The sequence below is a fragment of the Thalia democratica genome, unplaced genomic scaffold (assembly GCF_965202585.1).
Source record: "Thalia democratica unplaced genomic scaffold, ktThaDemo2.hap1.1 HAP1_SCAFFOLD_123, whole genome shotgun sequence".
NCBI classification, from domain to species: domain Eukaryota; kingdom Metazoa; phylum Chordata; class Thaliacea; order Salpida; family Salpidae; genus Thalia; species Thalia democratica.
Genome location: NW_028139279.1, coordinates 93,001 through 120,910, shown reverse-complemented (window position 1 = coordinate 120,910; position 27,910 = coordinate 93,001). Strand labels below are relative to the sequence as shown.

Below are 27,910 nucleotides of genomic sequence, written 5' to 3'. Positions count from 1 at the left end.
AGTTAGTTTTGAAATTGCATTAGGGCCTGGCATTATCGATGGATGTTATTAACTTTGTTACAAATTATTGTACGGAATTTTTGCAGCTATTGCATTTTGTTCCACTGAGTGCAAAACGTAGTTAATTAAGCAGGGATTTTTCTTAATCTATAATGATAAATTGTAACATTTGGAATTAAGTTATTACTCTTCTATTGCAAAATTTTCAATTATTTACGTTTGTATTCATTACATATGTAGAAAGTCTACATCGTGACTAATATAGAGTAAGTTTCAAAAACCTTCGTGACGATCAACATAAGGCAACTAAGTGAAAATGGTATATTGTAAAATTATTTATTGTTTCATATATTTTGTATCTAGATAGTTGGTATATTTCACAGCCACAACCACCGTATTATTGGCCTATCAGGCACTTAGTTTTGAGTAGACAATTATCAATTTAATCGTATCGCTGACAATGACGAATCTGTACGGTTTAACAGATTATAATATTTTACAAATAAGAACAAAGCAAATGTACTGTTTCGAATTTATTCACAGAACTACACAAATATTTAAATTAAATGAGGACTGGTTGTTGTTGTTGCTCCTGCCGATAGCTGCTCCTTGTCACATCATGGACTGCTGGTTTTCTGTTGAGAGTTAAGTTGTTTTTATTTGAAAAAAACATAAAAAAATATTTTTTAATTTAAAGGAAATGTTAGAGAGTTCCTTATATCATCCAAGCATTGTCTACTTGACAATTACACATCTCTCTACTAAATTAATTTTCGCAAAGGGAACGCCAATTACTTCATTGAATAAAGCGTTGGAACTTATTTGCGCTAGTAAAAGTAAACATTGAATTTTAATATTAAATTACCTGAATTTTTTCGCAGCTTCTGTGCTCGTCGGATCATCTCCGTCCTCAATTCAGCAGCACCTGAAAAAATATGATTGTTTTATTTAAGATTTATTTGATACTAACTATTTATTTTTGTATTTATTGAACCATTCAGGATCTCACCCAACTCAACAAATAATTCATTCTGTCTTGTGGAATGCTCATCATTATGGTATATAATTTATTATATATAAGCAAAGTAAGCAAATTTACCTTATTAGTTATCAGGGTGTCTTTCCCGATTTCTTCACTCGAAAACGAACTGGTAAAATCGCGATTGAAAACAGAACACTGTAGATAAAAATCTGTTATTTATCAACTTCGAAATATTTAAGTTTTTTTTTTGGTTAAGGTAAGGTGTCAGATATAAAATTTTCGACATTGCTTTTGTTCAGTCGAAAGATGGTATAAAAAATCATCATTGTTACTTTACATACTACACGAATAACAATCGTATTTACCTAGTTGATGTCCAAGGTAGTACAATCAGAATTCTCTTTGTGATTAGATGGAAAAGACCAGTGCAATCAAAAGTATACCCAACAGTTTCTGTGAAAACATTTTTGTTAAAATAAATGATTAGTTTCAAGGAATTTATCAGAATTTAATATTTGCTAATTGTCAGATAAAAATTTTCGACATAGCTTTGTTCAGTCGAAAGATGGTATATAGAATCATCATTGAATTTATTTATTACAAAACTGCAATTAGTCATAATTTGATATTTACCTTCGCAGTTGTTTCCAATCATTTGATCTCATTGTCTGGCTGTGTTCACAGGATTGCTTTGGCTCAACCTTTTAAGACAAGATTTAATTAGCACTTTTAAAATAGAGATTTTCCCTTAATTTTTCAATTAATATTTAGTTTCAGAACAAGTCAGTCGTCAGAGTAATTCAGACTGGGGCGACATTGAAGTCATCATTGGAAAAATATGTGTTTTTTAACAAATTTAACTTGTATCACAACTTACCTTTGTTGTCAATTGGACAACTTGTTGATATGAGTACTTCAAAAGACTAGCTGGGGATTTGCTGGGAACACTGTAAAATTACTTAATTTAAGATATATTAAGCTTCATTAATTAAGTGTTAATCATTTAAATTATCTCAGACATAAATGCTAACAACAGCGAAAACTAATGGTTTAAATAATGGCAGGCAACCATCACCTATTAGCTCGTCAGACGCAAATTACCAAAACATCATGGAATATTTTTAATACCTAGTATAATTGATAAAATTTTAAAACACACCTTTTAGGCAAATTTGTTTTCATTAGCTTCTGCTATTTCAGTGGACAGCAGGTATCCATAAAATATCGAAGCCGGTATCTGCAAAAAAAAAAGACTTGACTTACAGTTGTAAAAATTTTTATTTAATTTTTATCAGAACATACGCCATCACGGTCTACATTGCAAAATGCTACTTGTACATTGCAAAATGCATTGCAAAATGGTCTACATTGCAAAATGCAAAATACTACAAATCATCTTGTGACCTGGTTTATTTTATCATATAAAAAAAATATTTACAAATTACCTGGATTAAAATACTCCAGCATGAGTCTGGTTACTTCAATCATCGCATGTTATACCTGTTTTAAATTTTAATTTAATGTTAGTTGCAAATTATTTAAACTCAACTTTTAGTCTTTTTTTTTTACAAAAATCAGAAACAGCCATAGTTGTCTTCAATAATAAAATATCTCAGACGGTAATTCCAAGTTTATCTTCATTTTTAAAAAATTATTATAAATTTAAATTCAAACCGGTTTATCTACCTGCATTCAATTCAATCTCATTGGCAACTTCTTGGCTGGCTTCCAACTAGATTTGTTTTCATCTGAAATAAAAATTTTATATTACTATGCAGCAAAGTATTGCTAAACGATTAGTGTTTATTTATTCAAGCTCAGGTAGTTAGCAATTGTCAACATGAAAAAATCTCATTTCTGGGGATTGACAGAAAATATCATCACTGCTTACTATATAATTGTTTTTTATTTAGATTTTAACTATAGTACTAACCTTTTTATTAAATTCAATACTTTCAAAAATCCATTCAGAGTTGTTCGGAGTTCGACCTAAAAATTTAAATTATTTAATATAATTCACATATTTTGATAGTAATGAAAAATTTTAAATGTTTGTATGAGAGATCCCTTATATTGTTCACTCAAATAATAAGCAACAATTACACATTTCTCTCTGATATTATTATAGCACCAGATAATTTTTACCCCTTTACGATACAAAACGGCTAAAACTCAATACCAATGCCTTAGAATAATTTAAATAAAAAATTTAATTAACCTGATATTGAATGCAAGTAGATGGGTTGTACATATAGAATGGAAATCCATACAAAATCTGTAATTATGTTGCTTATTAATCTTTTATACAATCAAGTTAGCAGAAATTACTTATATATTTTGGAAAGAATGTTAGAGAGTTCCTTATATCATTCAAGCATTGTCTACTTGACAATTACACTTCTCTCTACTAAATTAATTTTCGCAAAGGGAACGCCAATTACTTCATTGATTAAAGCGTTGGAACTTATTTGCGCTAAAAATAAAGTATAAAAGATCAACTCACTTAGTAAGAAGCCAAACTGATAAATCTCCACAAGAAACGACTTTGAAGGAGAAAGCCTGAAATTAAATCATTGTTGAATCTTAAATTTTGAAAATCAAAAAATTTAATATAAGAATTTTTTTTTGTATCAGAGGTTCATTTGAAAACCACATCTTAACTTCAGAGTTGGATTGTTAGGCATCATTTACAAATTTTCAAAACAAAACATCAAGTTTAATATAACTTAATTAACTAACCAAATTTGAGCTGCTGTTAGACAAGCATTCTCATTCAAATTAGCTGGCATCTATTGAACAAGAATCTGTAAAAATAAAGACTTTTAATATTGTGTTAATCATGTTCAATTAATTTTAAAAAATATTGTATGTACATCACGGAGGCTTTTAAACATCAATGTTGCGAAATCAAGCACGGTTAAATGTAAACTAATTTAATTTCCCTGTTATATATAAAATCTGCTTTTAGTTTATTGAGAAACTGACAGACAAGCAACAACAGGGTATTAAATTTATGGTTTCTATTCATGCAAAATTAATAAATCAATTACCTCATATTTAAAATCTTGTTGTGTTGATCGATTGGTCACATCACGTAGTCATGTCATTCTGTAATAAAACTTAGCGTTACTTATTTAAGTATTTTGTATTCTCTAATATAATAATATATTTATTTTTTAGCAAAGTAAGTTGTCATCCCAGTAATTCAGGTGAACTATGCCTTTAATCTCATCATATAGTTTAGTATAGTATATATTAATTTTGTTAAAAACAACAACTACAATCTAAAACGTACCGATTGGGGCAATTCTATTGGCGACATTCGAATGCATCATTGTTACTTGTTCCAAATTAAGCAAGCATCTGCAGAAATTTTTGCTTGGTATTTTTTCTCTTACAATTATCGAGATTTTAACAAATATAATAAGCTCAGGACTACTTAGAGATGGGTCAACAAAATTGTGTCTGACGAACGAGACAGAATCATCATTGCTAAAAAATTTACGAACTAAAAACTTAAAATTCACTTACCTATCATGTACTGATGGACTTTGAAACATCATTACAACTGTCATTCTAGGAGGCCTGTTGTGTAGAGTGTGTTAGTTATTATTCTTTTATATAGTTCGAATAATAAAATTGTTATATATAAACTGCTCAGACATCCAAGGAAGATTTTCGCTGTCATTTACTTAAAAAGTATTCAGTGGAAACTGCGAACGTGGAAACATCATCATTGCAGTAAATTGTTTATAAATAAGATATTTGACATTTACCTGAAATGAATGCAGCTTCTGGTTGGGGCATTGGTTAGTGTTCTGTTCTTATTGATAATTGTGAAATTGTCCAGTCTTGCTAGCTGTAAAATTAGATTTTATCAAGCTGTTTGTTAAATAAATTTTTTTCAATTATTTAGTTCGAAGCCATCAGAAAAGGGTGATAGATCACGGTCTACATTGCAATATGCTACTGTTAACTATTCAAATCATCTTGTGACTTCGAAATTAAATTTGTTACTAAACAAAATTATTTAGAAATCTTACAAGTACTTACGACTGATTTGGTCTGGGTGTGTGAGGCAGTGCTTCAGGTTGACCTATCTACCTGTTAAACGTAGCAAACTTAATTTTTGTTTTTTATGTTAATTAAATTGTTATTGTTCAAGTTGTCAAAAAGCTTCAGTTTAAAACGGTAGTTCATATCATTTGCAAATCCTACTAAAAATTGCATACATTTGGCAGAATTAAGTTAGCATCATCAGCTTTTTATATTTTCTTTACTACGTTATATTAGTTTCAATAATAACTTACCTTAATGCATTCAAAACAAGGGACTTCTTCCATAATACACCCAAAACTCTAGGTTATACCTGCATGAATATTGTTTGTTTAATTTTGTATTATGTTAGTCTCATGTATTTATAATAAACTAATATCTCAGTCCCATATTCAAAATATGAAGACCCCGGTTGTCTACACATTGCAACGCCAAATATAGTTACAAGTACCAAGATACTTGTAACTATATTAAACATTGCAATACTATGAGCGCAAGGATAGAGTATCTTCATTGATATAAGATATTTAATTTAATTAATATCATGTTTGTTTCGCTCACCTTGATTGGTTTGATCAAACGGACAGTTGCATTTTCCAAGCTTTTAATACTGCAAAAAAGTTTTAGCAATTGGTGTTCAAATAATAATTATTAGGGTAAATATTCCTAGTAAAACTATGTTTAAATGTCACTAAAAATTCACTTTTCTCAATTGAATTACATGCACAATTGGCAAGTGAAGATTTAGATGTTACTATATCAAAGCATTGGCCCAGCAAAAAATTGAACTTTGAGCAGGAATTTGACTGCATTTGAAAAAACCTTTATAAATTTATTTCTTTATAATTTGACTCACTATATCTGAAGTATGACGTTCATAAGTAGTTTTGTAGTGTGATTGGTACAATCTGAAAAATAAGATATTTTAGTGTTTTGTTATTATATGAATGATAATTTAAAACATTTTGTAATTTAGTTTCAGAACAAGTCAGTCGTCAGAGAAATTCAGACTGGGGCGACATTGAAGTCATCATTGGAAATTTGATTTAAATATTTAATAATAAAAAATACAACTGACCTTTACAACTATTCTATTGGGGTGGATATGAGTGTAAGGACGCTGAAGATTTACACTCCGGTATTCTGAAAAATCATAGAAGTTAATCCCAGTCAAGTTTCATTTAAACAAAATATTAGTTTCATTATTATAAAGCTCAGGAATTTAGCAATTGTCAACATGAAAAAATCTCATTTCTGGGGATTGACAGAAAATATCATCACTGCTTACTATATAATTGAAATTTTTCTTATCTTATTTTATTTTATTTTTTTTATTCAACTATTTGCTTGAGTATACTAACCTACTCCAGCATGAATCTCTGAAGAGAGAAATGCACTGATGTTCCACATATCTGTAAAATTGTTTTATTTAAAACATGCTTAGAATTAAATTTGATAATTTTAATATGAATTTATATTAGCTGACGAAAAAATCATCAATGAGATCAGTTGAAATTGATCATCATTTATAATTAATGATAAACATTTAAATAAATTATTAACTAACCGTTAAGATGTGCATCGGACAGGTAGGACTGGACACTGCATCGGACAGGTAGGGCATCAATCTAAAAATAATACAGCTTATAACTTTGTTATAACAAAATATTCATTTTTACTATTTTTTTATTTGTTTTCAGAGAGCTGGGTGTATCATCAGTAAAAATCGGATACAAAAGTTTTCTATCATGTTCAACATAACTGCGCAATTAATCAATGCAGTGTAAAAACTTACATTCACTGATGTACTTGGTTCGGAGGATCTTTAACCTTTCTGGTAATATTTTCTGAAGTCCTACAAGTATTTGGAAAAGTTAATATTTGTACAAACTTGAATTTAAGTATATTTTTATGTTTATGAAAAGAGAATGTTAGAGAGTTCCTTATATCATCCAAGCATTGTCTACTTGACAATTACACATCTCTCTACTAAATTAATTTTCGCAAAGGGAACGCCAATTACTTCATTGAATTAAGCGTTGGAACTTATTTGCGCTTTAATTATAGTAATATTTATTATAATTAATTTATAATAAAACTTACATCCAAGCAGAAGGTATCCCATCAGTAGTTTATGAATTGATTCAATTTGAGATTGTTGTGTCTGAAAAATTATTTTACTTAATAACCTTGAAACTTTTTCTATATAAACATTTTTTAAATCTTGATTGTATCAGAGGTTCATTTGAAAACCACATATTAATTTCAGAGTTGGATTGTTAGACATCATGTACAAATCATTTGGATTGAGACACGAAAATTCACAATTTATTAGAACATTTACTTACCTCAAACAAATTTGTTGTCCCTGGAAGAGTTACATATGCGCCATTGGTTGCATGTTAACCTAAAATTATATACATATATAAAATTGTACTAAATATTGAAACACTTATTGAAATAATAGTTAAAAATAGAATGTAACTTTGAGTGGAGACTAATAAAACAATGATGTGTTTTTATTAGAACTATGACAAAGGTTATTTGATTTCAGGTCACGGCATCGTCACACTCAATATAAAAGCTCCAACAGAACGTTGGAACGAATACATCAACAGTTATAAGCCTATAAACATAGAAACTGGTGTGGGTGGTGCCATAACCTTATATGTTTTTAAGTTATAAGTATTGATAATTTTATTCTTACCTTGGCTGATTTCAAGATCTCCTATGGCTAGTTAGGCTTCAGAGATGTTCTGTAAAAAGTTACTCGTTTAAATTTCGCTTCTACGATATTACAATCAAAATTTCAATTTAACTAAAAATTTGTCACAAATCAGTCTTGAAGAGTTACATATCTCTTATATACTCAGACCATGTATTGTATTCAATGTATGCACCGTATGTCGCTAATTATCTATGTGAAAGATAACTAGTCGGCTTAAATAATGCAAAAATTATTATTTAGTATTCTAGTAATATTAGATAAATATTATTTAAAACATACCTCTACTTATTTTTTGTTGTTGGCTTGATCATGTTTTTGCTTCACATTGGGTTATTTTGACCTAAAATTTTATTTTTGTTTATTGAGATTACAATCTAAATTAAAAAGTTTAGTAATTATTGATTTAATGCTCAGTGGGATAGAGAAGTCATCAAAAATATATGTAAGCGCTTCTAAATTGTCATCATAGCAAATGGTTTTAACTTATTTTATTTAGATACATCAAAAATACTTACATTATTTAGTGGTATATTGGGCAGTGGGCCACTTAGATATGCAGCAGACACTGATTTCTGTAAAAAATTTTTCCATGTCATTATTTTAATTATAGGCATAAGTTAATGCATTTAGTTATCAAAATCAGAAACAGCCTTATTGTTGTCTTCAATAATAATTATCTCAGACGGTAATTCCAGGTTATCATCATTTATATTTATAATTTTATTAACTTTAAACTCAGAAAAACATTCACCTGTAGACTTCAAATCATTGAGATGAAAATTGTAAATGATACTTCAGCACAAATGTTTCGTTCTCTGTAAAAATATATATCTTGATGAATATTTTTCAACTTATTGATATTAGAATAACTATTTATTATTTAAGCTCAGAAAGTTAGCAATTTTCAACATGAAAAATCTCATTTCTGGGGATTGACAGATAATATCATCACTGCTTTTTTATCTACTTGATTAAATGACTTAGACAAAAATTTTAATTTCAACTCACTTTTTGTTGAAGTGTGGAAATTTGCAAATGTACGACCAGTGGCATGGAAGAATTCTAGCAAAAAAATTTAATTGTTAGTTGAACTTATAATTTTTGAGAAAAAAACAACATTTATGTTATAAACTGCTCAGACATCCAAGGAAGATTTTCGCTGTCATCTACTTAAAAAGTATTCAGTGGAAACTGCGAACGTGGAAACATCATCATTGCAGTTAGTTCAACATAATTAACTAAATAACATAAACATTTATTAACCTTAAATTGCCAATCTATAGTGCTTATCTTGTGCTTGATTCAGTTGTTCAACGTCATAGCTGCAAAAAATATTATGATTAAAATATTTTCAAATATACTTATTTGGTGTTTTATTTTATTTTGAGCCATCAGAAAAGGGTGATAGATCACGGTCTACATTGCAATATGCTACTGTTAACTATTCAAATCATCTTGTGACTTCATAAAATAAATACATATTTTAATATGATGCTTACATTATTGGTCAATGCTGGCTTTTCAATTCTACCTGGTTGTTCAATTATTGGTAGCTCTCCTGCGCCTGCAATAAAATATTAATAATTTATTTCATGCTTACTAAATATTTATTATAAAACTTTTTAGTATCATCTCAGACATAATTACTATCAACAGTGAATACTAATGGTTTAATTAATGGCAGGCAACCATCACCTATTAGCTCGTCAGACGCAAATTACCAAAACATCATTGAATAATTCTTAATAGTACAATAAAAAATAATGAAAAACATACCTTAACAGTTGTATTGCTTAGCCATCTTGTTCTTAGGCTTTTTTCCATGGTTTGACAGAAGATTCTGAATAAATTAATTCAAGTTTCAAATTAAGCTTTTACTTAATTATGATTTATACTTAGTGTCATTTTAAGCTTCAGTTTAGAACGGTAGTTCATATCATTTGCAAATCCTACTAAAAATTGCATACATTTGGCAGAATTAAGTTAACATCATCAGCTGCTTAATTTTTTTGTTTAGTCAAGTCAATTGGACTTACCATATAAGAACTTGTTGGTTGTTTTGTCTTCTCACACAAAGTTTTTGCCTGTCTGAAAAGTTTTAAAGTTTAGTCCACTGTAACTGCTAGCTTGAACACTAATTTATTATATTTTGTATCAGAGGTTCATTTGAAAACCACATTTTAACTTCAGAGTTGGATTGTTAGGCATCATTTACAATATATAAATCTATTATTAATTTCAATTAACTTTATCTTACCTCTTGTTGATGTTTGTGGTCCTAGTTTCTTTAATCAACTTTTGGTGAATAGTTAATCTGGAAAATTAATAACACATTTTATTACTTGTTATATAGCCATCTTTACAGATCATTCATTTAGTATTAATTTTATTAATATTTAAGTTGGTTTGTTTAAATGTATTTACATCACGGAGGCTTTCAAACATCAATGTTGCGAAATCAAGCACGGTTAAATGTAAATTAATTTAATTTTCCTGTTATATAAAAAATCTGCTTTTAGTTTATTGAGAAACTGACAGACAAGCAACAACAGGGTAGATAGTTTGTTTTACAAAAAAAAAATCACCTTAGAAGCTGTATTGGTCGAGTATCCAAGTTGATGGTGAACCTGTTTACAATTTTAGGACATTAATTTTTAATGATAAAAACAGCTAGTTTTGGTTATTTAAATTTATTTATTTTCAGCAAAGTAAGTTGTCATCCCAGTAATTCAGGTGAACTATGCCTTTAATCTCATCATATAGTTTAGTGCGTAAATAGATTGTTTTGAAATATCATTTTATTATTACCTTTACAACTTCTTGCTCACAATTACATCTGGTTAATCTTCGTGGTACTGGTTGTTTCTGACTTGTTCTAGAATAAAGCTTATATAAAAATTTTGTATAGTCAGAACTATACAATACATAACTTGATTTATAATTGTAGGCTCAGAAAACGATAAATAATCACTAATATTATCAGTTGTCCCTATCAAAAGATCATCATTGCTTAATATATATCATTTAAAAAAGTACTTTTAAAATATCAAACACCAACCAGTTTAGCGGAGTTTGTGTGCATCTATACCAGTTTGAGGTTATGAAGGGGGTGTCTACTTCTGTGGAATTTATTTAATATTTAAACAACTAAACACTATTAAATTAATATTAAACAGAAATAATTATAGTTATGTATGTTATGTTCTTGAGTGGGGTAAATACATGTTAAATCTGCCCACTCACCCACAAACACAACACATAATTTATTTAGTCCCGTTCGACAACCACAGATTAATATATGCATTATAATGGTGCTTTGAGGACAGTATTTTATAAAATATTGTTAACTCAATTACCTTTTGATGCTTTGGAAATTGAATACAACTGTTGGAGTTGAACCTGTAAAAGAATAAGTTTTAAAAAAAATAAAAATCTTATTTAATCATTTTAATGGTCTATATTATTATCAGAGCTTCTATTGTTATCATTAGGTGTCAAAAACACGGACCAGAAGTTGATCTCATCATTTATAAAAGCTTATACATATTTCCAACATTTACACAAATAATCAAGTCTCTCACCTTAACTGTGGTATTTTTACCACAAGCTCTTCAGGTCCAGTTTATGAGGAAATTTCTGGAAAAAAATTTGTTATATTACTCAATTAAAATATTTTCATTTTTTGAATGAATTAATATTTTTTCAGAGAGCTGGGTGTATCATCAATGCATATCTGACACAAAAATTTTCTATCATGTTAAATGTAATGCTTAATTGTGCAAATAAATTGTATTTAATTATCATACCTTATGAAGGGGTATTCTCTTGTGGTGATAAGATGGCAAGGAAATTCTGCTGTCACAGAAGCTTCTGTTTGATTGATTTTTAGTTAGTATTTTGGTATTATCCAATTTTTTAAGTAATAAATTTTATTTTTTACCAGATAGAATGTCAATTGACAACGTATGTAGATCACATTTAATTTAGGTGAAGAACACATAGCAAGCCAAGATTTTTAGTTTTTGCAAAGGGAACGCCAAATACTCAATTAAATAAAGCTTTGGAACTTATTTGCACAATTTGATTACATTTATAAAATCCTTGAAACTTTGTTTAAGTTTAGGTAAAAATCAAGATAAAAAAAACTAACGATGTCAGTCTTGCAATCTCTTGGTCCTAAATTGGCATTTAGATTGTCCTTATCTGTAAAAAAAAAACAAGTTAGTTGTATGATAAATGTTTTATTATTACTTTTATATTACTCTTTAAGCTCAGTGGGATAGAGAAGTCATCAAAAATATATGTAAGCGCTTCTAAATTGTCATCAAAGCTTTAAATTTCAATAAAAAAAATTTTACAATAATACTCACTTAATGAAGCACTGTAAGTGTTAAGTTTGGGCTTCCAATACAGCTGTAAGTGGATCAAAGTGGAAGTTATCTGCATATAAAAGGTGGTTTAGACATCAAATAAATAATCATAATATTATTTTTTTTAATTTTAAAATATTCAGAGTTATTTGGGTAAAATTCGTAAATTTTCCACATTGTCCTTCTTGAGAGTGGTGCACGAAGTCATCATTAATTTTTTTGAAAATATTATTTAAAAAAAAAGTTTTATTTATTTACTCACCATGACAATATTTCCCTTGTCTTCTACGATGGACATTAGAGCAACTTCTCTTTTTCTATGAGTTTCCTTCTATAATATATTAAAATTTAATAATTTACTCAAAAATTATTCAATTAATATCAAATAGGTTTGTTGTATTATTTAATGAAATGTCAATTCCAAAATCACTGCCTAGGCAGGTTTCAGAATTATTTTGATTTTGCATACGACCTACACTTGTTAAAACACAGTCAAAGTTTCCAAGTTCTAGCATAATGTATGCCCATAGTTTAAAATAATTTCACACTGACTTAAACTGTTTGGCTCACCTTAAACCGTTGTAGGCCTTGTTTTCATTCTGCTGCATTCTTTGTTTCTGCATCTGTTTAAATGTTCAAATTTTAAAACTTTGTTAGCCAGCTTAAACATAATGTTTTAATTTATTTGTAAGCTCAGAGGTATTTGGGTAAAATCGGTTTTTTTCAACACAAATCAAATTCAAGAGTGGTGCACGGAAGTCATCATAACTTTGTTATTAAATTAACAATTAAATAAAATGCATACAAGTTACACACCTTTCACAAGAAAAGTTGCTTCACAACAAGTTGTCATCACAAGTATTGTTTGAGTTCAGTAGCACCATCTGCAAAAAAGCAAAGTTATATTTTTATCACTTTTTTCAAAAAGTTTTTAAGAGATTATTTAGTTGTTTTGCATCATCAAACGAGAATCGACATAGTGAGTCCTGATCAAAATAGAACATTTTGAATCTGGACATTTTCTGACCAAATGCCACGTATGCATTAATCATGTGCAAAATGTTTAATTTTTGTTAATTTGCATATTTGTTAATTATGGTATATAACTTTAATTCAAGGACATGTATCAATTTTTAGTACGACATTACAATGAAATTATGGTATGAATAGCACTTAAGCTATGCTATTGTCATTTTATGACTACACAACTTATTATTAAACTTTAGATACTTTTTTAATTCTGTATATTAATGTTATTATTACATTTCAACTAATCTATTAAGTCTTGATACTTCTCAACATCATTGACATATAACTACTAATTTGTAGTCAAAGCCAACAATAGGATCCTTATGGGAGGCGCAAACTAAAACGGCAAAAATAGACTATTTCACTAAAAATCTATCTTCTCCTATGTTTTTTGAGATAACTACCTCAAACTTTCAGGAAATGTTCCTTAATATATTTAGAAAATTCTGTTTTTCAAATTTTTCAAAGGAATTTTTCAAAAAAAAAAAAAAATTTATATAAAAAATAAACAAAAAAAAGTTTTTTTTTTGTTTTTTTGTTATAAAATTTTATTTTTTTATTTTCTTAAATTCTGTTCTGACAGAATTTTCTAAATACTGCAAGGAACATATCCTGAAAATTTGAGGTAGTTATCTTAAAAAACGTAGGAGGAGATAGATTTTTAGTGATTTCTAGTTATTTGACGTTTTAGTTTGCGCCTTCCATAAGGATCCTATTGTTGTCTCTGACTTTGACCAGCTATATGTTAAAAATTATTTTGAATTTTTTAAATCTGTAAAAAGCATCTTGTAGCTTAGTAAAAACTTTATAAAATAAGATCAAAAACCAAAAAAGGGTGTTTACCCCCCCCCCCCTATGCCCTTAATTGTTATTCAAACATTAATTTTCTATAAGTGTCAATTAACTTTTTGAATAAATATAATATAAAGAATATAATTTAGATAATTATAAATACAATTAACTCTTATTATAAGCTTATTCTACTAGGTATGCCCAAATGTTGGTTATTGAAAATACAATACTTCAAATTAGCAATTAATAATTTTAACTAGGCCATAGATAACCTTATTTAAAAGAATAAAAAAAGGTTTCAATCTTTTAGTGAGCATTTAAGAATAAATGTATTATTTATTAAATGAAATGATTTAATTTCTGTATTTATATTATAATTTGTTTTACTCCATAGTAAACAAAAATCACCTTAGTGCAGTTTTTGAGGTTCATTCTTTATCTCCATTCCTGTGTGAGCCATTCTGTAAAACAAAAAATATTATTATTCAAGTATGTTACCATTAGAGATAATTCTATTTCACAATATTGTGCTCAGTATGGAAATAACTTGGTTTTAAACATTGAGTTGTCACACTCTCGTTAGGTGTCCTAAGTAATAGTCATCATTGCACAATTTATATTTAACAAATTTCTTATTACAATATATACTTGTATAATTATAAGTTAATTTGGCCCATGGTATTATTTTCCTCAAATGTTTTTTGTGAAATTAAATTTAATTTAGTTTTTCACTTTATCAGCATTTAATATCTAAATATCAATTCATTTTTAATTTGACCAATTTATTATATTTCATCATTTTTCAATATTCTTATGTGACATTACTATGTTGACTTATTACTGAATTTCTTTTAGTATGTACTGGATTCTCAATTATTATCCACTTATATAATGCAATTACAATTCCCATTTACAATCATGTTGTTGTATATTAAGTTGGTTTAGAGCTGCTAGGTGGTTAAGTGATTGAATTAATTCTTGTAAATTTTTTTTTATTACTAAGAATCAGTTTGAAAATTACCCAGTTTTAAAATATCCTTTTAGAAGCTTATGTATGTTACTTTGAAAACATCATACTGAATATTATATTATTACAAAACAATAATACATTATGTCTTACAATTACTAAAGATATTTTATTTTTGGTTGTGAATAAGCGTACATTGATATTGTAAAATTGTACATGTAACTAATACATGCTTAGGGTTAGGTACCTCTTCAAACCCTCTGTAAGGTATGTGTGGCCTCATACCTAGTTATAGATTTTTTATTTATTAGGATGCATTTTAGTCCATACTTTTAGCCCAATATTTATTTTCTCCATAAATTGTTTACCATAACCCTAATATCACAATCATGATTTGCTCTACTTTATCATGGCATACTATGTGATGAACAACTAACTGTATAAAATATGCAGCATTACAGAGACCATAATGTTTTAACCAATTCTTTTCATTTTATAAAATAAATTTTACATGCCATAAAATTAATTTTTAAAATTTTAAGTTTATAGATAGGAAGTAGTCTATTTATAACTTTAATTAAATCTCATGGTTTAATTCCATTAAATAAATTTTGGAATAACTTTAGGATGAAAATCAAGTATTAATAATTATTAGCTTGAGTGGATACTTACTAATATGAAGCTAATAAGATACTTATTTTCTGCCTATTAAACATTTTCTGAGTCAACTATATATTCAAGCTGTATGAATATTTAAATATGAATTTTAGTAATTATTCACTATGAAGTATATTATAATATAGTATTTTTAATATAATACTATCCATTTTAGCATAAAATATGATACTTAATGTAATATATATTAATATAAATTATTGGTAACCAACCTTTCACACTGGCTGAGGATGTGCACAGATTGTTCCATTGGCAGAGAATGTATCTAGACAAAAATTGTTTTAATTAATATCTGATAATACCACTCTAAAATAAATATTTCAATGAAATGTTGTGCTCAGTGTGGAAATAACTTGGTTTTTAAACATTGAGTTGTCACACTCTCCTTAGGTGTCCTAAGTAATGGTCATCATTGCACAAATTGAAATAATAATAGAAATAATGATTTATCAACTATATATTAAGAAGTATATTTTGTGAATATATATATTGGATATAAAATATATATATAGTATAATGATAGAAGTTTAGCCAGAAGCCTTACACAATATCTTTAATTTTTATTATTGACAGATGTAAATTTTATCAAAATAAACACATAACTTTGTATGTAAATTAGAGTATAACTTAAATAATTAATTAAAATGTCAACTAAAATTCTAGAGATAAGACAGTTATTTACTCACCTAGGTTGTGTGTGCTGTAGTGGGCTGGATGCAGAAGAATGATAAAGATGAAACTTCCATAACTTCAAAAATTTTCAACATTCAAAACAATAGTTTGACATAGAAGAATTAAAGTTAAAAAGCACAGCACAAACTTAAAACTTATAAGAACAGAATGACAATGGTGTAGTGTTTGGTTTAGAAAAAAAAAACTTTTTAAAGTAGGTCAATATTAATATATAGTTTTCAGGTTAGTGAAAGAAAATTATTGATAAAAGATAAAATTTATATACTCTACTTTGTATATGAAACGTTATTAACTTGGATACTTATTGTAATATTTATATGTTAAATTTTTGCTTACTTGTGTTTATGTTTTTTTTTTTGTTTTTATAAACTTTTAAATGATCTTGGATTTTTATTTATTTAATCATCGTTTTCAATCATTTGCTTTCTTTTAAAATACAGTATTGTATAAACATAGTTGCCAAAAATTACCAAAAATTTTCAAAACCAAAAACACTGCTCTGAATAGTAAATGTCACCAGCATAAAAATAAAAATTAAAAGAGCAAAAAAGAGTTGAAATTTTGAGTTAAGTCTTAATAAAATTGATAAGTTGAGAAACTTTTGTTTAATTTTTGTTTTAATATCATTTAACGTTAGTTGCAAATTATCTATATTTAAATATATTGTTTACAAAAAGCTAACTCTTTTTACTTTTATTTTAATGCATATTTTTACAGTCAACTGAATGTGTAAATCAAGTATATTTTTGCTTTTTACTTTATTTTAATTGGTGTGAAAATATTATAAATGTTATATTTATTTAGTATAAACTAAAGATATATTGTTTAATTTAAAAAGGTATACATTTAGCGTGAAAAAAAAATATTAGTATTTATTTCTTAAGCTTACATTTTTAAATCGTAAATAAACAATGAAAGCAAACAAGTAGATCAGTCAAATCAGTTTTTTAATACTATTTTTGACAACTGTACACCTAAAGCTACATTATTTAAATATGTTTAAACTGAACTTTGAATAAAAGAAAGCTGCCTAGCTTTTTGACTGACAAAATTTTTGATTAGAGCTGTATTTTACGAAAATAAAGATACTATTATTTAAGTTGTAAACGATAATATATAATCATCAAATAAAATGTTAATTTAAAAACTTTTCTAAATGTCTATTATAGATGAGTTTAAAAACATATTTTTGTATTATTTAACATTTAAAACTAGTCAACATTAAAAAAGTATTTAGTGTTTAGTCTGTAAAATTTGATTTATAAACAAGCTTCAGAGTTGTATCATCGTATAGAAATATAAATTACTGTTTTCTTATAAAACCTACAATTTTTTTTTAATGATTTAAATAGACAAAAATAAGTGTATTAATTAAATATCAAAAACGTTGAGCATAACTATTTTCTAACGCTTTTATTTTTGACAGTTTTAGGTTGAACTAATTATCAAACTATGAGACTAAATTTTTCTCAATATTTTATATAGCATTGTTATGTGTAATTTAAGTATATAATGTATAAAAGTATTATTTATAATATATTTAAAATTTTAGTAAAATTAATTTTTTTAAATTGTTAAAATCATTTTACGACGACATAAACATTTCTTTTAATAGGTTTTATAAAAACTGTTTAGACAAATATTTATTAAAACATAAGTTGTTTAGAAACTTAAGGAAGTTACAATAAAAATTATTTTCTTATAACTTACCTTTCTATACATTTCAAACTAAAACAGAATCTGTTTAGATTTTTGCATTTGATTTACCTTATAAGCAAATACACCTGTTTTAAAACTTCAAAAGAATATATAACGTTCGTTCATTGACTTGAACGACATTTTTTATAATTTTATATTAACAGTATCTTATTTTGTTCTCAAATTATGAACTTTTCCTTTGTATTCTTCTTAAAAATTGCTACATTAAAAATTGTATCCTTTATGTTCGTATTCAAAGACTTTAAAACTTTTAAATTATATGCTTTTTTTTTATTATATAAAAATTTTATTATTTTAAAACAATATATTCTAAAACTAGATACATACTCAACAACCTCAGTTGGTGCAACATCACATGTATAAAAAATTTTTAAAATTATAACTGCAAAATGAGTCTAATAAAAATGTTAAACTGTTATCAATATTGAAAACAAATTTTTACTTTTGTTAATAGCTACTAAAGCAAAAAAACATATATTTTAATCAAACACAACTAAAAATAATTATGGTACTTCACAATAAAAAAAAATATTAAAAATTTTCTAGTTGAAGTATTTGTTTTTATAAATTAAAAAACACTACGCTTAATCAACATTACGTTTCATTCTGGAATAACAAAAATGTTTAAATGTTTTAAAAATTAAAAGTTTTCAAAAGAAAAAAGCCATTTTAAAACTTATCCACTAAAAAAGTGTCCTTGTATAAAAATTTAGATTGAAACTTCTACAATAGCTGAAAAAAAAAGTTTTTTACAAGTAAATTTGATTTACTGAGTAAGAATTAATTTTAATTTACAACAGTCTTCAAATTTTTATAAGTCTGGTTTGATTTCTTTTTCAATAATAGTTGTAGTAACTTGAAATTTAATTTTATGCTTTTAGTTAATGACAAAAATTTGATGTAATTACTCGTTATTTTTTTATAATTTTTTTTATACAAAATAGTTTCTCTGTGTTCCAAAAATATAACCTATTTTATTTTATTGTGTCTTTTATAAAAAAACTTTTTTATATTTAATTAAAAAAATATTAGTCTATACAAATTAGTACGAGTTACTTGAATAATAAATTTATGAAAATTATAATATTTTGTTAATTGTTTGTTTTACCCATGTTAAGTTTTGTATTTCAAATTGCTTAATGATTTGTTATACTATTAATAATTGTTCTTTTTCTAAATAAACCAGAGAAAAGCAAAAATTTGTACTTTTATGTGTATAGCCAATAAATATTTAAGGTTAAATGATATTTTTTTTTATCTTCGAAGTTTTGCTTGAAATTTTTAAACTTATTGTTTAAATTCTTTTTATAGCCTTAAAAAATCAAACAACATTACTTAAAATTTTAGTGTTAAGAAATACATTAGCTTTTATTGTTCATTTAGCTATAGAAAAGAAACTTCCTAGGTAATAAATTAAAAGTAGTTATAGTCAAGTAAACTTAAGTGTTCTTAAACAATTTTCTATTAAAGCAGTATAAATTGTAAAAAAATGATTTGAAAAATTATCAAGTTTAGATTTTTTAAATTTCTTAAGTTTTATCTTTTATGTAATTAATTGTTTATAAACAAGCGTTTTAGAAGTTACTTAAACTTTCAACTTTCTTAGTTTGTCTTTATGCTTCATTTTTTTAGGAACTGCTGGTCTTAATTGGTAAGTAAACGTTCTACGAAAATGAATTTCTTTATTTGAGTCTTTTTGCAAAGCTTAATAATAAGAAAGTCTACATCAAAATTATAATTTTAAACAGTACTATTGTATAAGTCTTATTTTCAGTACAAAGGAATCTTATGTGATTTTATAACATAGTAACAGTGTTTGACTACCTACAATTTCAAAAACACTTAATCTTTGTTTGAATTTAAATTATTGATTGAAGTTATAGTTATGTACTAACTTGTCTACAAAATTGTGGTACACAAACTTGTACAAACTTGTACACAAAGTAGGTTAAACATTTTATATAAAGTAGGACATATCTAGAAAAGTAGTATGTAACATACTATGTTAAACTTCAAAGCAATAATATTTTTACATTTTTTGTTTTTTACAAAAATTACAGTAAAATCATAGTTTTTGGCTCAAAATTTTTGCTGGTTTTAAAGTAGCTTCATGGTAAAAAAACGAACTAACATTTTAAATATTGTTTTCAATTTCATATTTAACAAGCTTAAAGTTCAAAAAAATGTTTTTTTTTTTTAAACTAAAATTTTTTGTATAATGGGGGTAAATTTGGTAATTACCTTCCAAATAGAAGTAAATTTAGTAATAACCTTACAAAATGGGGTAAAACATGAAAAAAAGCTCAAGAACCACTGCTTTATAGCATTTATAACTTCTAGGTCTGCTTCAAAGATTATATTACATTTTCCACTAGAAATACTTAGCTCTGTGGTTCATGCATCTGTTGTATCATAAGAATGCTTAAAAATAAATATGAGTTTCGAATTCTAATGAATTTAATATATTACATAAAGTATTATAATAATAGCACAATCTTAGAGTTTTAGAAAGACACGAAAGCTTTAATATACCAATAATGATTATTCATAGTTTCTTTGACCTTTACTTAACTTTTGAAACTAGTAAAGTTAATATTCTCAATAAATTTCAAGGTGTACATGTTCAAAATACATAGTTTCAAGTTTTAATTTTCTGTTGTCCTATAAAATTAGAAATTTTTTTGCTTTTATGTCAACGTGATTGTTAAAGTAAAACATTTAAAATCTATATTATGTTTAAATCACACTATGATGAGAAATAATATATTAACTAGTATAGCTTAAAATGAATTGGTTTAGGTAAATACAGAATAAAACAAAATTAAATTGATACAAACAGTTTTACCAGCTTAAAAGTAAAAATTGCTGTCAAGTATTATAGTTTTATTTGTTAAGTAAGATATATTTTTGTTACGAAATGTTGTCAAATGTAAAAACGGTTTTAAAATAAGATTATTATGGTAAGTAATAAAAAGAAAAATAGTTTAAGTCTTTCAATAATCAAACTTTTTTTAGTCAAGTTTTCAGTTTTTCCCATATAAATATCAGTTAAGAGAAAGTAAAAGAAAAATAAAATGTATACACATTTTTAACAACAGTCAGTGGCAAGGTTCATTTCTTCACAGAGCAAAGACTATGTCAAACAAGTTACCACAGGATGTGGTATCGTGTGAAAGGGTGGATATTTTCGATTAAAACTATTAATTTAAGTACTATATACATCAGCAAAGTCTAATAACTTTTCATAAAAAAATATTAGTATCATCTAAATTAACTACTGATTTTTTCCTATTTTGTTTGATAGAAGTATGTTTTTTCTACGCCTCCCCCTAACAGGCTTATAATTTACTATTATTAATTTTGTACAAATGTTTTATATCTTATAAGCAATGCTTCTGGAAGGTCATCAGTTTGGTTGTACTTTCTTATGAATGTGTATTTACTATATCTTTTTTAAATGTTCAAAGTTATCGCCTTTTATATTAAAAAATAAGTTTTAACTTATTAATTAGTTCTTTATAAAATTAACTTTGTTTATTATTTTTTTTATGTTTGATTTTATTTTAATTGTTGAATACAAATTTATTTAATTTTTTAATTTGTGTGTCCTGTTTAAGTTGCTCACGTTTTTATGCTGCAGTCTAACATTGCACAATAAACTATACAATAGTAATAAAATAAATTTAAAATACACAAACTAAATAAATAAACAAAAAAAAAAGTTAATTAAACAACAAAACACTATAAAATCACCTAACTTTTAATATTTACACATGTATTTGTAAACAACGTAGCATAGTTCGACTAAAATATTCATTTAATTTGTTAATTTCGATTTAAATCAGAAATAAAACATTTCAGATCTAACTTTTGCTTATACTATAGGCCGACATAACTAATTTATATGTTGTGTCTATACTTAAGTTGTTTAAAATGCTGTTATTTTTCATGTAACAGTATTTGTCAATAGGTTGTTCGTCTGAAATATCTTTGAAAGTGTTCGTATGTTAAATTTTCTTGGTCGCACGACGTGCAGTCCATCATATATTATTTTTTTTATATGCTCAACAATCCATAAAAAAAAAAGCTACAAGTTTTAGAATATTTTAAAGAATAATAAATTATTAAGATGTTTAAACTAGCATAAAATACTTATTATTTATAACATTTTACATAGCTGAGGTAGGTCAACTAACACAAAATTATTACTAAAATAACATAATTAAAAGGTAAGAAGAAACAACTTTTTTTATAAAATGATATAAAAATAAAGCTAAACAAGTCTTTTAAATGTCTAAAATTTAAATGGTGAAATGATATAATTGCAAAAAATAAAAGACACAAAATAAACAAAGTTGGTAAAACTCATTTTATTTAGAAATATTTTTATTGAATAAATTAATACTCTGTAAGGTTTTGTTCGGTCTTTAATGATTGATACTTATTTTTTGTTTGTTTAAGTTGTTATAACAACTTTTTTAAAAGCGTTTGTGATTAACACGTAAAGGCATTTCTTACTATGAACTTTTTACTTTATTGTTTTTTGGATCTACAATTTTAACTGGATTATTTTCTATATAAAATTACCAAACACAGCTTAATTAGCTTACTTTGTCTTGTAACAAAATTTTACAGCTTTTCCAACTGTGTCAACAAATATAAGTGTTTATTGCTGTTAGTTATAGTCTTTTTTTTCTGTAGTTTTGAGTCGGCGTTGTGTTTTTTAGAAAACATATCTATTAATTTCAATCTGAAACTAGAATTAATACATTTATTTTGTCATTTATTTAAGCTTTCAGTGTAAAATTTATTAATTTTATATGATGTTTGGTATTATGAATTTAAAACTTATGTCTAAAATGAGTGACATGATTTTTTTTTTCAGTTTAAAAATTAGTATTCTAAAATCAACCCTTTTAAAAATTATAAGTTATTGTAGCCAAACATTATGATAGATTAACTAAATGATTTAAAGTTAAAATTTACATTTAAAATTTTTTTTGACCAGTATCATAATTTTTTTAAAGTTGACATTGCTAGCGAAAAGTTGTTAATAGTTTTGAATTTAAAAAATACCAAGCCATGCAGTTTAATTGAATAAATTTTATATTCAATTGAAGTGATCGGGTTAGAAGTAATCGAGCTAGAAGTGATCGGGTTAGAAATAATCGGGTTAGAAGTGATCGGGTTAGAAATGATCGGGTTAGAAATAATAGCGTGTTAGAAAAGATAGTAAACCATGCCATCTAGACATACTTTATAAATTATGATTTTAATAAATTTTTGAGCTTGAAGTTTACAAAATAATTTTTACCAGTATAGTATGCACTGATTTGAATAAACAAGAAAGCTATTGGTTTAAAACATAAGAGGCAATTTTTATGGTTGGGTGTCAGAATGACACAACGACAAAATGACACGGTGCGTCACTTTGGCACGGAGGGTCACTTTGGCTCGGCGACAAAATAACACGGTGCGTCACTTTGGCACAGCGACAAAATGACACGGTGGGTCATTCTGGCACGGTGCGTCACTTTGGCACAGAGGGTCACTTTGGCACAGCGACAAAACGACACAGTGCGTCACTTTGGCATAGCGACAAAATGATACGTTGCGTCACTTTGGCAAGGTGCGTCACTTTGGCACAGCGACAAAACGACACGGTGCGTCACTTTGGCATAGCGACAAAATGATACGGTGCGTCAGTTTGGCACAGCGACAAAACGACATGGTGCGTCACTTTGAAACGGTACGTTATTTTGGCACAGCGACAAAATGACACGATACGTCACTTTGACACAGCGACAAAATGACACGGTGCGTCACTATAGCACGGATTGTCATTTTTGCACCGTTTTTTTTTTTCATCTATATTCGCTCTGAACGTCTTTCAACTTTTTATTTTTGCAATAAGCGTTATTACTGCTCAAACCAAACTTTTAGAAACCTTAATTTGAAAGTTTTTCTATAGTACGTGTAAAAATTGTAAGCAAAATTGGGAAAAGTGAGTATAACAACAGAAAAGTTGAAGTTAAAACAATTATTCGTTTAGTTATTAGCTTTACTCCAAAAGTAACACATTTTGATTTCGAATTGTAAACATTTCGAAAAATGTAGTATTCAAAGCACATGTTTGAAAACTAAATTAAAATTTTAATATAAACGCGCATTAAATATGTAAGTAAGTAAACCTTAAAATACAACTTTATTTTGAATTTTTTTTGATTATTTTTGAAAACAACTTTACTAAATAGTTTTTACAGCGTTGTAAATATACACATTTAATAGTTTATTAAACAAACAAAACTAAAAAGCTTAACCAAACAGTAGCAATTTTTTGTTCGATAATGTAACAAATTATTGTTATTTTAAGCTTTCATTAGTTTTATAAAACAAAATTATAACAAACTAATAAGCAAAACTAAACTTCTTCAGTAATATAACTTTTAATTGCATAATTTTGATAGTAATTAGTTAAAAAAAAAATTATTATATATTTTCCAAACTATAGTAGCTTGATACATTTGAAACTATATATGATACAATGCTTTAAAATTTAAGTCATAGTATAAAAAATAAAAAAAAATCTTAAGTTTTATTTTTCACGTCTCACGACTTTTCATACTTATGTAATGAATAAAATTTAGTACTTTTTGTTAAACCTTTAATTAATTATTATCAGGAGTTGTATTAAAAAATAATTAAAATTTAATTTAATACAGAGTTATTTCGTTGTAAGATTAAGTCATGCATGTTTTAACTCTAGTTTTTAAAAATACTGAGTTAAGCTGCTTTTGTAGTAACTAGCCAGTTTTATTAAATATGTTTAATATTTTAGCCTAGTAGTTTGCTTAAACATAAAAGTTTTTTTATCACTGTTTTATAAACGACAAAAGGTTATCGCTCGAAAAGTTATGCCTAAGTACATTTCAGTTATCGAGTCGTAAATCACATGCTTTAACAATCTATTACGAGCAGTTAAAAATAAATTTTTTTAACGTAAAGCCCTAAATTTCCAAAAACATACAAAAAATATTCAACAAAAGTTAATAAGTTAGGATGTTTACTTAAAACTCTGTATTGAAAATGTATAATAAACTTGTCTAAAAGCAAATAATTAAAACAAACGGTCCAGGAGACTAAATTTATGAAAAAGTTAAAAATAGTACTATGAACAGTTAAGAGAAAATTAAGAGTCTGATGCAACCATTCATGCGTATTTATATATTTTATCACTTTTAAGAAAATTAAACACTAGAGGTTATACATGCAACATTGCTGCTGCAGCCTAGAATCAACATGTTTTGAAATTATATTTAATTATTGATTTATTCTATGTCTTTTTTAATCACTCATTACTACTTTTAAGATTATAGAGGATTAATTGAAATATTACCATTAAAATTTTCATTTAATTTTTCAGAAACAATACGCATATTTATTATGCATGTGCCCCTTTTAATGTTCAATTAAATACCAAGGGACCCTAGTTTTGCCCAAGTTCTAATCTAAACTAGTAACAAACGACGTTGAAACAACTTGAATCCTAAAAAATCAAAATTAGTCGTACTTAAAAATAGTGTATTAATTGTTAAGTTTATCGTCAATTTAGTTAATTCTATTAAAGTTAATACTATTAGTCTTTTTTATTTTTACAAAACTTTGTAGCTTAAAACATAAAGAATATTGATGAGAGATATCATAGTATTCTATTGAATATAAAGAATTAAATAGAATTTATATTTAACACAGAATCAGTAAATAAATTTCATAATAATACAGTAAAAGCAGATTTTAATTTGCTTGTAAAACATTTCTGCTACTTTATATTCTTGAGTTTAATTACAAAGTTTTAAAAAATTGATTTTGTCTTAACTCTGTTATGAAAATAATATTTTATTTTCTAATTTTTAATCTTGCGAATAAAAAAAGGAGTTTTTTGTAAACATAAAAACATTTTCTAGGATTTCTAAAAACTGTTTTCTAAAATTTTCAAACAATATTGTTTATTAATTAAAAGTTAATTTCTTTCTGATGAAAAAGTAAAAAAAAAAGAAATCTTATTTGCTTCTGATATATATAGACAACATTTTGAAAGTATGGGGCATTCGGCAGTAATTGGTGAAAGCGATGTGCTATTTACCTAATTATCATGGGCAACCCGTGGTCTCCAATATCTGTATTGAGATGTGGAGAGCACGAGTTGCCTGAGTTTTAGGAATATTCTAGTAGGAATCAGACGCCTAATTCATTAAAAAACGCAGCGAGAAAATAGTTTAGATAATTACTAATCAACTTTTTAACGAGTTTAAAATCTTGACAATATCAATAGCGATAATGTTTTATTTTGCGAAGTTTTACCATTATAATGGTAAGAAAAATTTTATTTTGTTAAAGCAAGTCTACAATTACATTATAAGTGTGTAGTAGTGGTTTATTGAGTTTTATTTAAAGAGATGCTTGATGTAGGGAATGTTTTGCTAAAAAAACTAATTTATTTGCTGTTATTTGTTTTTTACTTTTATCTATGCATTTTTAGTGCTTAGGTGCACAATTTTATTTGCGAAAGAGCATTATATTTCTACTTCTAAGTGCACGATATATGTTGCAACTAACAAAAGTCGCACAGAGGCGCAAAATTTCGATCTTTTAAGTCAAGTGCACAATGATTTTTTGAAGATGTTGCTACTAACGTAAGTCGTCAGGGAACGCAGTATTTTAGTTCAAAATTGCAAACTACTAAGTCGCCAAAAGAGCGCAAGTATTAATTTTTTTAAGCATAAAAACGTAAAATAAGAACAGCATTAGAATTTAGAATTACAACAACAGAAAAGTTTTTTTTGATAACGCCTGAGTTTTAGTTTATAAAACAAATTTTCCTCTGTGTTTACATCTACTAGTTTATTGTTTTGATGTGCTGAATGATTGTTCTAAAATAGGAGTGGGCAACGTACGGCCCGCGGGCCGGATTCGGCCCGCGGGGTGAAAATGGCCGGCCCCCGACTGTTTTATAATTTTTAGTGGGATCCGGCCCGCAAATGAAAATGATCGGCCCGCGAGCGAATTTACAGGCCCGCAAAGGGTCGATATTGCAATTTTTTTTTAAACTTTGTATTATACTTTTACAAAACAAAACTGTAAGAACTTGACTTCAAAAAAATGCTAAAAAATTACTTTATAAATTAATGTGTACTAATAAATACACCATTTTGTCCTAATTTTTTTTTTGTTGTTCTAAGTTAGTTGGAATATCTTTTTGTAAAATTACCCCAAGCAAAGTGTTTTTTTAAGTACGATAAGTTACATACGTACCTTTGTCAATTATAATGACAATTCTATTTATAGACATTATTTAAACATCTGACATGTCTTAATCTGTATCTGCTGAAGTTTAAAAATAAATTATTTTTTTATGAGTTTTTATCTTTCTAGTCGTAAAATGGAAAGTCATTTTCTAATTTTTTTTACTCGTTTCAAGTTCTAGTACATAACTGTGTTTAAGTTTTTCCATTCGAAAAAAATCAAAAATTAATTCCCTTTAATTTTGGCAGTCGTAGTTTGTTAAACAAGTTGCTGCTTTTGCATCTTTGTGAACGTTGTTTGATACAAATATTTATTTGTCGTTTATTAAGCACATCTTTTAAGCACACCTAACACCTTGATACTGCTTAAAAATGAGTATATTGTTTATAAGTACGACGATGGACAATAGAAGGTATAAACATTACGTGTTTCACTTTATTTTATGAAGTCACAATCAAAAATTCCTGCGGTCTTTGTTTTTAAAGTTAATCAATGTGATTGTTGCTGATTCTACAAAACCGGTTAGAAGACAGGAAACCGAAAAATTTCCTAGAAAAATAAGATCGTTGTCTATACCAATGAAAATTGAAGTTTTA

The 27,910-nt window shown here is 26.6% G+C and overlaps 2 long non-coding RNA genes and 6 other non-coding genes across 9 annotated transcripts; all 8 read right to left on the bottom strand.

The window, feature by feature from the left end:
* Nucleotides 1–570: 570 nt before the first annotated feature.
* Nucleotides 571–4,342, bottom strand: LOC145845669 (uncharacterized). The gene is made up of 15 exons (XR_014370496.1): nt 4,278–4,342; nt 4,033–4,090; nt 3,722–3,786; nt 3,486–3,541; nt 3,201–3,257; nt 2,916–2,971; nt 2,669–2,730; nt 2,428–2,482; nt 2,142–2,219; nt 1,860–1,929; nt 1,616–1,683; nt 1,348–1,435; nt 1,100–1,177; nt 866–925; nt 571–635 (listed from the first exon to the last, which is right to left on the bottom strand). It is a non-coding gene; the product is annotated as an uncharacterized LOC145845669 (long non-coding RNA).
* LOC145845675 (small nucleolar RNA SNORD31) lies at nt 1,752–1,818 on the bottom strand. The gene has a single exon (XR_014370501.1). It is a non-coding gene; the product is annotated as a small nucleolar RNA SNORD31 (small nucleolar RNA).
* Nucleotides 2,555–2,644, bottom strand: LOC145845674 (small nucleolar RNA Afu_300). The gene has a single exon (XR_014370500.1). It is a non-coding gene; the product is annotated as a small nucleolar RNA Afu_300 (small nucleolar RNA).
* A 209-nt stretch (nt 4,343–4,551) lies between the features above and the next one.
* On the bottom strand, nt 4,552–15,868 carry LOC145845671 (uncharacterized). 2 transcript variants are annotated; one of them, XR_014370497.1, is made up of 35 exons: nt 15,812–15,868; nt 14,366–14,418; nt 12,953–13,020; nt 12,707–12,759; nt 12,399–12,467; nt 12,137–12,206; nt 11,917–11,969; nt 11,573–11,636; nt 11,348–11,402; nt 11,123–11,165; nt 10,825–10,885; nt 10,575–10,641; nt 10,352–10,393; nt 10,024–10,080; nt 9,803–9,854; nt 9,543–9,606; nt 9,266–9,330; nt 9,030–9,088; nt 8,775–8,828; nt 8,518–8,581; nt 8,282–8,338; nt 8,046–8,106; nt 7,746–7,794; nt 7,387–7,445; nt 7,142–7,202; nt 6,834–6,893; nt 6,606–6,666; nt 6,400–6,450; nt 6,117–6,181; nt 5,895–5,946; nt 5,600–5,648; nt 5,293–5,351; nt 5,036–5,086; nt 4,759–4,841; nt 4,552–4,567 (listed from the first exon to the last, which is right to left on the bottom strand). It is a non-coding gene; the product is annotated as an uncharacterized LOC145845671 (long non-coding RNA). The 2 variants fall into 2 exon arrangements; XR_014370498.1 differs by lacking the exon at nt 4,552–4,567 and having other exon boundaries at nt 4,759–4,837.
* LOC145845678 (small nucleolar RNA SNORD83) lies at nt 4,904–4,979 on the bottom strand. The gene has a single exon (XR_014370504.1). It is a non-coding gene; the product is annotated as a small nucleolar RNA SNORD83 (small nucleolar RNA).
* On the bottom strand, nt 6,013–6,079 carry LOC145845673 (small nucleolar RNA SNORD31). Its single transcript, XR_014370499.1, has one exon. It is a non-coding gene; the product is annotated as a small nucleolar RNA SNORD31 (small nucleolar RNA).
* On the bottom strand, nt 9,153–9,228 carry LOC145845677 (small nucleolar RNA SNORD83). Its single transcript, XR_014370503.1, has one exon. It is a non-coding gene; the product is annotated as a small nucleolar RNA SNORD83 (small nucleolar RNA).
* LOC145845676 (small nucleolar RNA SNORD18) lies at nt 11,229–11,298 on the bottom strand. The gene has a single exon (XR_014370502.1). It is a non-coding gene; the product is annotated as a small nucleolar RNA SNORD18 (small nucleolar RNA).
* Nucleotides 15,869–27,910: the final 12,042 nt, after the last annotated feature.